Source organism: Melospiza melodia, chromosome 6, assembly GCF_035770615.1.
Source record: "Melospiza melodia melodia isolate bMelMel2 chromosome 6, bMelMel2.pri, whole genome shotgun sequence".
NCBI classification, from domain to species: Eukaryota; Metazoa; Chordata; class Aves; order Passeriformes; family Passerellidae; genus Melospiza; species Melospiza melodia.
In genome coordinates, this window is record NC_086199.1 from 56796745 (window position 1) to 56808327 (window position 11583).

Below are 11583 nucleotides of genomic sequence, written 5' to 3' on the forward strand. Positions count from 1 at the left end.
CACTGTAACTGATTAATTATAATGGCTTCTATTAATATTATTTTTGTTAAGGGTTGGGTATAATTATACTGCTAGGAGCATTGGGAAAAACTACATTTTACACATATTTCCTACCACTTACAGCAACTCAGTTGATACTCTGAAATTCAGAATTAGGTTGCAGCTCCTATTCAGGAACCCTCATCCTGTCAGGTGTGGGTTAGATTTTTGAGAAGGACCTGTCAGGGTGAATTCTCACCTGCTCCTAGAGAGTGTCACAGTTGGACAGCTGCTGCCTCGTCACTGATCACAGCAGTAGGCCACCATCTGTCCAAGCTGCAGTGGTGCTTAGGTATGAAATCTGAGAATTCTAGGAATGTGTTCTGATCATTGAATCCTGGAAAATCATCTATTCTAGCCCCTCTGTGACGTGCAGGGACACCTCCCAAAGAGACCAGCTTGCTCAAAGTTTCATTAAGCCTGGCCTTGAACAGTTACAGGGATGGGGAGACACAGGTTCTCTGGGAGCTTGTTCAGTGTCCACCACCTTCATAGCACAGAATTTCTTCCTTTTACCTCACCTCAACTCTTTTAGAAGCCATTCCCCCTTGTCCTGTCAATACCTGCCCTTGTCAGAAGTCCCTATCCAGCTCTTGTTAGGAGAACCTTAAACAACCCCAACTTCAGCCTCTCCCCCTGGGAGGGCTGTTCCAAATCACCTGATCAGGTCCTAAAAGTCAAAACACCTTCATGACTCCTATGCAATTCTGTTTCTTGGGGAACAGAGTGCAGGAAGAAGCCTTACAGTGTGTGGGAAAAGGGGGAGGCTTGGGTCCAGAACAAAACTTTTTTAGCAGATGGAAGCTTCCCTCTGAATGCTGTTTGGACTTGGAGTGCTTTTTCCCTTTTTCCCCAGAGCAGTGTGTAAATCCAAACAATTTGATAATTTCAGTGTACTCCTGAACTGTACAAATTTAGAACACATCTGAACCATGAATTATCATGGCTTATGTTGCAACCCAGGCAAGCAGCTGCAGAGACTGATTAAAAAAGAGTCTCTTGCTAATTCATGCTTATTCTCAAAAGTGGATTCCCAGGGAGCTAGTACAGCAGTGTGAAGGGTGGTGGGCTTGTGCTCACAGGTACCTGAGAAACCCCCATTTATCAACTGTGGTTGCCACAGTGTTTGCTCCAAATGGTGCTCAGCTCCAGCCTTGTCCTGGTGTGGGGGGTGTGCAAGGCCTTGGGCTATGTGGCACCACAGATGTCACAAGGATTCCCCTCAATTTGGGAGGAGGTCCATACTTGGAAGCTGATAAATAGCCATGGTGCATCTCCTACATCAAATGATTTGAATGAATATGAGAAGGGACAAGAGAGTGAGTCTAGTGGCAGAATGGGTCAAAGTGTCACACAAAGGTGGTGCCTTTTCCCCTCACCTCACACAAATCTGTAAATTGATCACTGCTCTTCTTTTATCTCCAATGCTGTTGGCCACCAGCAGGTCCTCTTGTCCAGCAGGCAGGGATGGGCTCAGTTCAGGGGGCAAGGTCCTGTAGGCACATCTCTAGCCTGGGATGATTTTATCTCCACACATTGCATCTGGAAAAGCAAAACAGAAACAGCAGCTGAGCTGGGAGCTGTGCTCTGTGACAGCAAAGGGAAAAGCTGCACAGCTACAGTTGCAGGCATCAGATGTAACAGTAATTTAAAGGAGATGTATCGACATGGCTTTGAGGTTTTTTTACGCCAGGGTGGTTCTACATACAACACAAGATATACCCCAAAAAACTTGTCAGTACTTCAGAAATAGCTGTATTTGTAATCCAGCAAGATACAAGCTGGTTACAGTATCTCCCTGGATCCACCCCTATCCTAGAATTTCAGAATAAGCTTCACTTCTAAAAGACCAAGAATTCTCCCAAACAGGTTCAGGCCTTTCCCTCTGACAGTCAGGAACTAGGATTCTTCAGGCAGGAGTTCCTTGAATAATGTGCCTTTTAAGTGGTGCTGTAAAGGCACACAGGCTCGTCTGGGTTTGATTTAGGGAGGCCACATCCCTTTCCTTTAAGGGAGGGGAGTTGGAGAGGAGTGAACTGTTATTTTTAATGAGTTGACGAAGCAGCCATGGCAACAGTTACACTTGGCATGGATACATGGCTGGAGTGAGGAAAGCAGCCAGCTGAGGGGATTTTTGTCTTCAAATATTTTGCAGTTTAGAACAACGTCAATCTTGCATTTAGTTTTTGTTTATGTTAGCAGTAGAAGTGCTTGAAGAATCTGGTGTGTGAAGTATTCCCAGAATTTTATTATCTAAGAAGCTGTGTAAAACCACTCAACTTTGTGAAAGGAAAAGGGATTTTTAACTGGTTTGATAGTGTGGAGGAGTTTATAGAGTTTGCTCTGTTACAAAATTGATGCTTCTCTTTTTGGTAGGATGAAGTGAAATTTGAGACATGGAAGTACACAGAGTTAAAACTGAAAGACAGGTGAAGGCTTGATCTGCCTTTCTTTAGGGATTTTGTTTAACCCTTTAAGAAATGATTGCACGTCCTTTCAGATTTCAGAGACAGCAGAGTAACAAACAAAGCTCCAGGCACATGCAGCATGCCAGCTTTGTGTTCCTTCCCAGTTCCTTCCCAGAGCCATAAAGCAGGGGAAGGATTAAAGCCTTGGGTTTTTCTATTTGTACAGATATACACACATACATATTATGTATATCCCCATTTATCTTTATTCCTTTTATTCCCCTTGGAGAAATGCCATTCAGTTACTTGATTATTTTAAGCTTAGGTTGTTAATATTTCTGAGTAACAGTAGAAGCATTAGTCCTAATCCCTCCTCCCAATATTGACAACAAAACAGGAAATGGCCTGGGCCTCAGCTGCCATGTTAACCTTAAACAGCCCCATGAGCTGAGCTCAGAGAGGCAGGGCTCACTCAGTTCCACACAAAGAACATTTTTAAAGTCAAGAGAGCCCCAGCCAGGCTGTGGGGAAGAGGCCCAGCACGACACAGCCATGAGAGGCAGGGTAGGTGCACTGCACTGCTTTTAGGCTGTACATAACTGATTACTCACTTCATCAACACAGCAGTTTCATTTCCTGCTCCACTGAAGGTTTCCATGGTGACCTCCAATTTCCCACAGTTTCCCTTCTATGGGATTGATGTAATTTAATTGGCAAGACCATGAAGTATTTAGCTGTGATGAAAGGCCCTTCATAAATTCAATTAGATAAATATCTCAGTAGATTTACCATGCAGGTAGGGACCATAATGCAGTAAAAGCCCAGCAACAGGTGAAACCTGACTGTGGCAGTCCAGGGGCTGGAATGGCTTTGATAAAACACATCAGTTATAAATACAGAATGTGCTATTATATCCTTATGGAATTCTTGCCAGTTCAAATTCCATAATAATCTTCATGAAGGACTGAAGTGCAACTCAATTCAGGAATAATTTCATATTTTACATTATCTCCTCAAAGACTCTACACACTTTAACTGGTTTGCGAAGGGAAATATCATTGATTCAAACTCTTCCTTCCCCTCTTGCTTTAGGAACAGGCTGCTCCTTGGATTGAACAATATAAATCCAGGTAATCCCGTTACTTCTGACATCACATGAGCTTTGGTTTTTCATCCTTCAATAAGGAACATAAAAAGACACTACAGACCGAGTTGAATCCTGGTACTACACCTGTTACCTGTACAGTAAGACAGAACCAACAGCTAAATTAGACACTAGAGCCTGGGAAGATGGGAATGGGCTTCCTACAGAACCTGGCTCAGGCTGAGAGCTCTGGATCCCAGCACATGCACCACAGAGGAAGAGTTTCCCTGCACTGCAACACCACAAACACTGTGCTGTCTCTGTGTACTCACCCCAGCACCTCCAGGAGCTCCCAGTTCCCAGATGCTGTTTGCCAGGCACTTTCACAGCTCCTCAAGAAGTAATCCTTAGTTTGCCTGACAATCTGAATAAAGCTTGCTGTTGGCATTTGCTGAAATGACAGACATAAAGCACAATTTGGGGAGAAAAACCCCTAAATGTAGCAAAAAAACCTCATAAAAGCACAATTAAGAAGGGAACTGATAGATGAATGCCAGCTGTATTTATGCCTGCTCTGGGAAATCTCCCTTTCAGTTCCTCAGTGTGATAAAGGTTCATGTAAACTTGATCCTGCTGGATTGGTCTAGGGAGGAAAGAGAGGGCAAGATTACATCTAAATGGGAAACTAATTCAAGTGAATAACAAAGGAAACATCTGAGCTCCTGGGGTGCTGGGTGGTATTCCTCTTACTTAACTATCCAAATGCTGGGTGTCTAGACATCCACACACTCCTGGGGCAGCAGACAGGAACAGGCTCCTCAGAGTGACTCACTCCTCCCACCTTACACAATTACCTTGGGATGGGATTATTTGCCCCCTGGGGATGCCAGGCCAAGGGTGTCTCTCTATAAGGTGTCTAGACTGCTAATTTTGAGATGTCTGAAGATAAATAAAATTCACTTAAATCACCTGGCCCTATAACACTGTAATAAAACGTGCCATTGTTGCAAGAGGAAAATTTAAGAATGTGATTGATCCAGCCCTTTCTCTTTTTTTCTTTTTTTCTGATGACAGTATGAGATTGATGCAATTTGGAAATCAACATAGTAATTTTCTCTACACAGCCTTACAGCAACCCATTTAATTAGAATTGCAAATATAGATATATAACCTGCAGGATCAGGTGCAGGAGATACGTACAGCTCTATGGGAAAAAACAAATCCAGCAATAAATATAATGAAAATCTTGGCCATAATGTCTCTCAAGGTCTCTGAAATTACTATTTTTTTTTATACTGCCTTTTAAATGCTCATTTTAACTAATTGGTAATCATTATTTACAGAATTATTTTGTCTTTTTGTTTTTCCTTCTTGATTTTTCTGCTTCTGGAGACTTCAGGAGTTTCTCCAAACCACTGGATTTCTGCACCTCTAACCCACATTCCTTCCCCTTATCTTCTTTGCCCTGTTGAAGGGTGGTGTCAGCCCCATTTCCCTACAGCCTCTTCAGCTGCTGCAGCTCTGAATTGCTGAGACAGCTCTCTCTGAGCCCAGAGGAGACAATTATGGAGTTTAGAAGCAGCACAAAGGAAAATAAATGCACATGTGATTCTCCTCACATCACCCTGTGCCATCTCCCTCCTCATTTCCCACCCTAACCGTTCAAGGATGTGAGATGAGTCCACCAAAACCTAAATCCAGAATGTTTGAATTAGGAATCTTGACACACAGTAAATTCTGGGTTGTTTTTCCTTGCTTATCCAGTTTTGTATCCCCGGGGCACTTCCCTTCAGACATCCAGGTTTTCATTGCAGCCACAAAGGCTGAACACTTAAAACAACAAACAGCCAAACAAAAAAACCCAACTAAAGACAGTAAAACAAAACAAAAATTCCTAAAACACTGAAGAATGTGAGTTCTCATTGTTCTTGCAGGTGAGGCTTAGAGAAAGCAGCAGGTAAAAAAAGAATCAGGATCAAACAAGGTGGCAATACTGAATACAGAACTTGATGCTCTGCTGCTCAGGGACAACTGCATTAATCAAAATGAACTCCTGGGAAGCAGACAGGAGGTAAAGAAGCCCTGTAATCTGACAAAACTCCCTAGATTTATTAATATATCAATACCTTTTATTTAAGAAGCTTGCTTTGCTTTAAATTTCTATTTGTCCTCCCCTGATTGTCTCAGCTGGATTTTTATTCTTTTCATGTTCTACATGAGTGTTCTCCAAGATAACTCTCCATTATTCTATGCAGTCCCAGCTTGCTTTCAAAATAATCCTTTTCCACTTGACACTAATCATGGCTGTAATTTCCTTTAACTGAAGTGACAAGAACATTACCTTCTACATCTCTCAACTTCACAGGTCAATCTGAAATTATAGAGCAGCATTTTAGTTGTGAGATTAATGTTAACAACTGCTTTTGTTAAAGAATGAAAGTTTAAAAAAATAATCAAATAACAAATTCCAGAACATTATTCCCAGGACTGGGTGTAGATTTACACATTTGTTACCAGGGGCTGGAGCAGCACCCATGGCCTCTCAAGGCACAGCAGCTGACAGGGAAGGGAAGAAGCACAGCCAGGACATGGCTCCCCCTGCCCTTCTCTGCCCACAGCCTCAGCTGAATTCTGCTCACACTGTTCATTTTTAGGCTGACTTTGTTTTCTGGTCCCATGAACCACTTAGAGCATCCACAAGGAAGTATGTTCTATGTGTTGATCCAAATGGCCATCTCCATCAGAGAGATGAAAATCAGAAGGATTTCTGCTTCAGGAAAAGAAATTATATGGAATAACCAGCCCTGCTGTAGCTTTTCTCCTGTATCCCAAAGTTATACCAGTGGCTCACTTTAGTCATGTCAGATTTACTAATCCTTAAAAAGAGATCACAGAAATGCATCCTCTTAACTATTAATAGAAGCAATGTCTGCATTTGTAGCAGTGAATAGTTGAGCAAGCTGACAAGCAAAGACCATCACACCTGGGCATTAAACTAAACCCCAGTGGAAGGCAGGAGGAAGGATGCTAAATATTGGGCCAGAACCAGAAGTCTAGGGAGACACAATCACTGGACTGTACCTAAAGCAGCTCTGATTCTCTGCCCGGGACATCTGTGAGCCTGCAGGTTTTCCTAGTGAAGTTTATCCAGATAATCCATATAATATCTGGACTTTGAGAGGGTTTTTCATGGCTTTTTGGTTGTGCATCCCACACTCACCCCCCACTGCCACCCCCAGTGATTGGTTTGTGGTAGTTTTGGGTTTGTTTTTTTAAACAAATCATCACATGAAGTTTTCCCAAACAAAACAAATGCATGTGATTATTTGGCAACCTCCGTGATTGAGCAACTACAAGCACAGCCTCTGCTGAAGCTCTCCAGGAGATATTGATTAATTGCCTACAAAAAGTACTCTGTGAAAGCAAAGCAGCTTCACAGCTAATTTGGACAGGATTTGAATCAAGTCATGCCTGGCCAAACCGCAGCTCTTCAATGTGGGGATCAACAAGGATGGACAGCTTTTAGGCAATAAAAGGTTTAATTCTGCAAGACAATTCTGGCCATGATTTTTTTTCAAGTCACAATCTTGGCCAGCACTTCAGCCTTTCTAATAGCAAAATGATGTGTTTATAGTTTTCTTTATTTAAAGTAAATCATTCAAAACCAAAGACAGATCTTTTTCACTGGACTTGATCTTATGAAGAAGGAGAAAGAGACTCTGGTTCTATTACTAATCAAGCAACAATGTTTGTCATTTTTTTAACCTAGGTACAATTTATGCTCCAAAAACCTTGCAGATCAGACAAAAGTTCAGTACAGCTCAGTAAGGAATCATCCTGACCCTGCCCCACAGCAGCTTCATGTCAGTGCTACATGAAATGTGGTCTTGGTGTACAGTCTGGATCCCACAGCTTCACCCACCCCCTCGCCACCACATTTTCTTACACATTTCTCAAAAGCAACATCAAAGACAAATTGTATGAAAGCCCTAAGAAATACAACATCACTTCAGCTGGGATACAGCAACAGAACATTCTGCAAAAGTACAGCTGAAGGGAACTGCTGCTGTTTTGGGGCAATTTAGGCCAAGATGGAGAACAACTTAAAACTTGCAATTGTTTTTCACTGAGAATAATTTCTATGCAAATATTATAGACACCACCAACCTCTCCCTTATGGAGAGCTTGCACTGCTGCCAGTTGAGGTGAATCTCGGGTTCTTCTGGGATCACAGCACAGTCTGGACCCGACAAATCCCTTTAGGTTCTTGTGTCTTTTATGTTACATTTTTCCTATTTTTAATGCATACTTCACTTGATTCTACTGTTACAACTTCCACTCTCTGATTGTACAGTTGGATAGATCAATAGTTCTTGCACATGCACTGAATAAAACATCCTTTCCCTGCACTATTTAAAGGCAACAGAAATTGAAACACTCATGGCAAGGCAAGTGTCTCTTGAGGCATTAATTACAGACAAGCGAGTGCAGAGCAAAAAAACCAACACAGAAGATCCAAAATAGAAATACAGAGACCCAAGTAATTAAGGATCAAGACTATAAATAATATCCATCTAAGCACTGATGTGACACATCATTGATTTTCTTTCCTTCCTTACCCCTTCCAGTAATACCATTCTGTTTATATGGCAACCCCTAATTACCTCATAGCCATATCTTGGCCACTGCCTGGACAAACCTTGAGCAGCCCAGACTGCAGAAGAAATGAAGAAAACTCCAAGAGCTGTGGGCTCAATCTCCTGCAGTCCATGCCAGCTCCCCTGATGCACTGACCATAAAACAAAACAGCTGCATGAATATGGAGGTGTCAGTATGAACACTTTGACTAAAATCACCACCTCAAATTTGTGCATGAATGTGCTTTATTCTGCAAATCCAAATGAGACCCAATTCCTCTTTCCTTTTCAGTGCTAGTAAATAGCTGCTGACAATAATTCTTCCTCTCCAGCTGGTCTGGGACAGCTTCCCAAAAGAAAAAAGAATGTTACCTTTTGGTTAGACAGAGTCCCATGAGAATGGAACACACACTGGAATAATTTAGAACAGCATAACAGATACAGAGAGTTTAGAGTAGTTCAAACTCTGTTGAAAGCTGGAACAAAGCAGTTATCTGTCTTTAAAGAGTAAAGATGGATGAAGAGATGTTTCATCTTCTCTGAGGCATCTTCAGAATTGGCAGTTTACTTTCACCAGCTCAGAGCAAGACTGGTATTTAATAGTATTTATCAGTATTAGCTCTGCTTAAAGGAGTCTGTGGTTCAGCAGTGTCTGTACAGCCAGTACCTTCAGGTGCAAAGGTGAGAAGACTCCAAAACCAGTTTTCTCTAATAGAGGTGTGGAACCAGACAGAGGGAATACAGCATTACATGAGATTCTTCTTAGATTACAACCTCCTCTGTCCTATAGAATGAGCAGCCAGAAAAGATGAGCTCTCATCTACTGCCTGTGTGCCCTAAATCAGAAAGACACCTCTGAATTAGCAGATACAGTCTGGAACATTCTGGCTGAGACCTATCTGTCACTGAAGACAGATTGTGTTACCAACTCAACCGCACCTTTGACAGGAGGACTTCAGAACCAGAGTGGGCTCACAGCGCTCCTCAAAATGTCCAAGAATGCTTCAGGTGCTCCTCAGTGTGTCCAAGAATGCTTCAGCTGCTGCAATTAGCATGAGGGATTTGCATATGAGAGAGGCAAGAGAGGAGATTAAAGTGCTAAGAATTCTGAAGGGTTCAAAAACATTCAAAGAGCCAAAGCATTGCTTGGAGCATTCCAAGGCAAAAGAAAACACCCCAGAAGTCATTGCCACAAACTCATTCTCAGGTGCTAAACCCCCATGTTCTCCTCAGCTAAAAGTGGGCATTTGTATTTTAATCATTAAAGGCTGGGTGGGAAGATATGAAATTCTTGTCTGGTGTTGAGCCAAACAGCACTGCTGGAGTTCAGGCAACACCACAACAATGTTGGGGGCATCTCCAAACAGGGAAATGCATAAAAGAAGGATGACACATATTTAGAAGCAGCAATAGGGATTCTTTAGCATTTATCATTTCAAATGGAGGTAAACTCAATCAAGTTTGCCAGCTCCAAGTACTTCACCAGACCCAAGCTCTGGAAGCTGCAGTGGAAGAAATTTTTGCCTCAGGGCAAATGAAGAATTAAAAAGAAGAAGAAAACAACCCAGAGGCACTTAAAGAACAACTCAGCTATGATGAGCATTCTTAATCTCTCCAATAGTTATGAACCACAGGTAAAAAAGACATTACAAGCTGCATGACTACACATGAACTGTATACCTTCTATAGTGCAGCCAAGACCAAAAAATCCTGAAGTTCCAAGTATTTCTAATATAAAAGTATGAAGCTTGAGCAGATGTGGACCAAAAGTCACAGACAGGATGGAAATAATACTAATTTTCAGTATACTGACTTTGAATTTCTCTCCTAGGTATTCCCATATCTGGTATTCCCTTAGAGTCTCTCTCCAATTCAAATCCTCTTCTGCAGAGCAGTTAGTGTTTAGACAAATAACAAAATACTATTATTGGAGTAAGTACTTGTAGCTATGAGAATAATGAGCATTCAGTTACACATCTTTTTTCACATCCATTTTGCCAACTTGTTTTGTTACTCACATTAATACTGAATTTGTCTCTGCTCCAGCTGTATGAATTTTTCCAGGTAATTTCTGAGCTCTAGATTTATTGACTGTGAGGTAACTACCAATATTTAACAAGGGAGTCTAAAAAAACTGCAAAACAAAGTAAGGAGTAAAAAAATAAGGAGCAAACTTGTTCCAGAAAGCCTGCAAGTCTTAAAAGAAGATGTCAACAGTAATGCCACTTTAAAAGTTTGCTGCAACAAACACTGCTGTGAGCAGTGAAATATTTAATGTGGAAAGCAACTTATTCCCAGGAAGTGCCATTTCCTTATATAAAGAACTGATATAATTGTAGCTGCTGTACTCCTACCATAGGTCTTGCCTGGTCCAAACCCTTCCTTGGCAGCACATTCCCAGATACATTCCTTGTTTCTGTGTGGACAGAGTACTGTGGTTTTCTGAGTTAAATGAGCAGAAGTGGACATTTGCAAGGAGAATGATCGATTTACACACAGATGCTTTGTCATTCAGCAGTGACAGCTACTCCTTCCCACCAAGTATTGACCTGGAAAAGCTTCTGAAAGAGAAAATTGAGTAAGTGGACTAAAAAACCAAGAATTTACAAACACACACCCCAACCAACTCTCCTCTTCTGCTCTTCCTCCAAAAACTCCCCAAAACCAAAATACCCAACCCAGCAACTTTTTTTTTTTTTTTTGTTTGGTCAAGTTACAGTTGAAACATTTTGTGAAAGGCCAAATCTACAAATTTCAGAAGTGAGAGCAAATTCTACATGCCTCTTTCCTCTTGTATTCTGGAGATTATGTGCTGCTCACACAAAATGCAGCAACAGAGCTCAGCAGGAACACTTCCTGCAGCCATGGAACTGTGGATTGAATGGATGCAATGCACATCACAAAACTGTGGATGCAAAACACAAACTAGGAATAAAGCACTTCTCTAGCAAGGCAGCGTTACACTCCTAAGTTGCTGTATTTCATCCAGGAATAGATTACTGCTAAAAATAAAGGAATTTAATAGCTGCAAGCCAACCACCTACTTCAGAAGGCAAGGAATGCTGCCAAGAGAGAATTACGGCAATATTATTCCACCACAGCACTTGCAAAAAACAAGCATTAGAAAATATGAATTAAGCTAAAACACAGCTTTCTCTCCAATTACAGCAACACATGACTTTTTACATAATCTTAATCATCCCATTAACTTTCCTCTCAAAGGGCAGAAAAAAGAAAATGACTTCTGGTTTTTGGTGGCTTTTTGATTCCTCTTTTGCTACATAAAAGCAGAGGAATAGTGAAGCAAAAGCATCCCTTGTCCCCTTTCTGTCCCTGTTGATTGGTCTCTTGTACATCACACAGTTCAAGCTGTATTAAGTCATAACCTCTCCTTCTACAACTCCTTTCTCTGGAG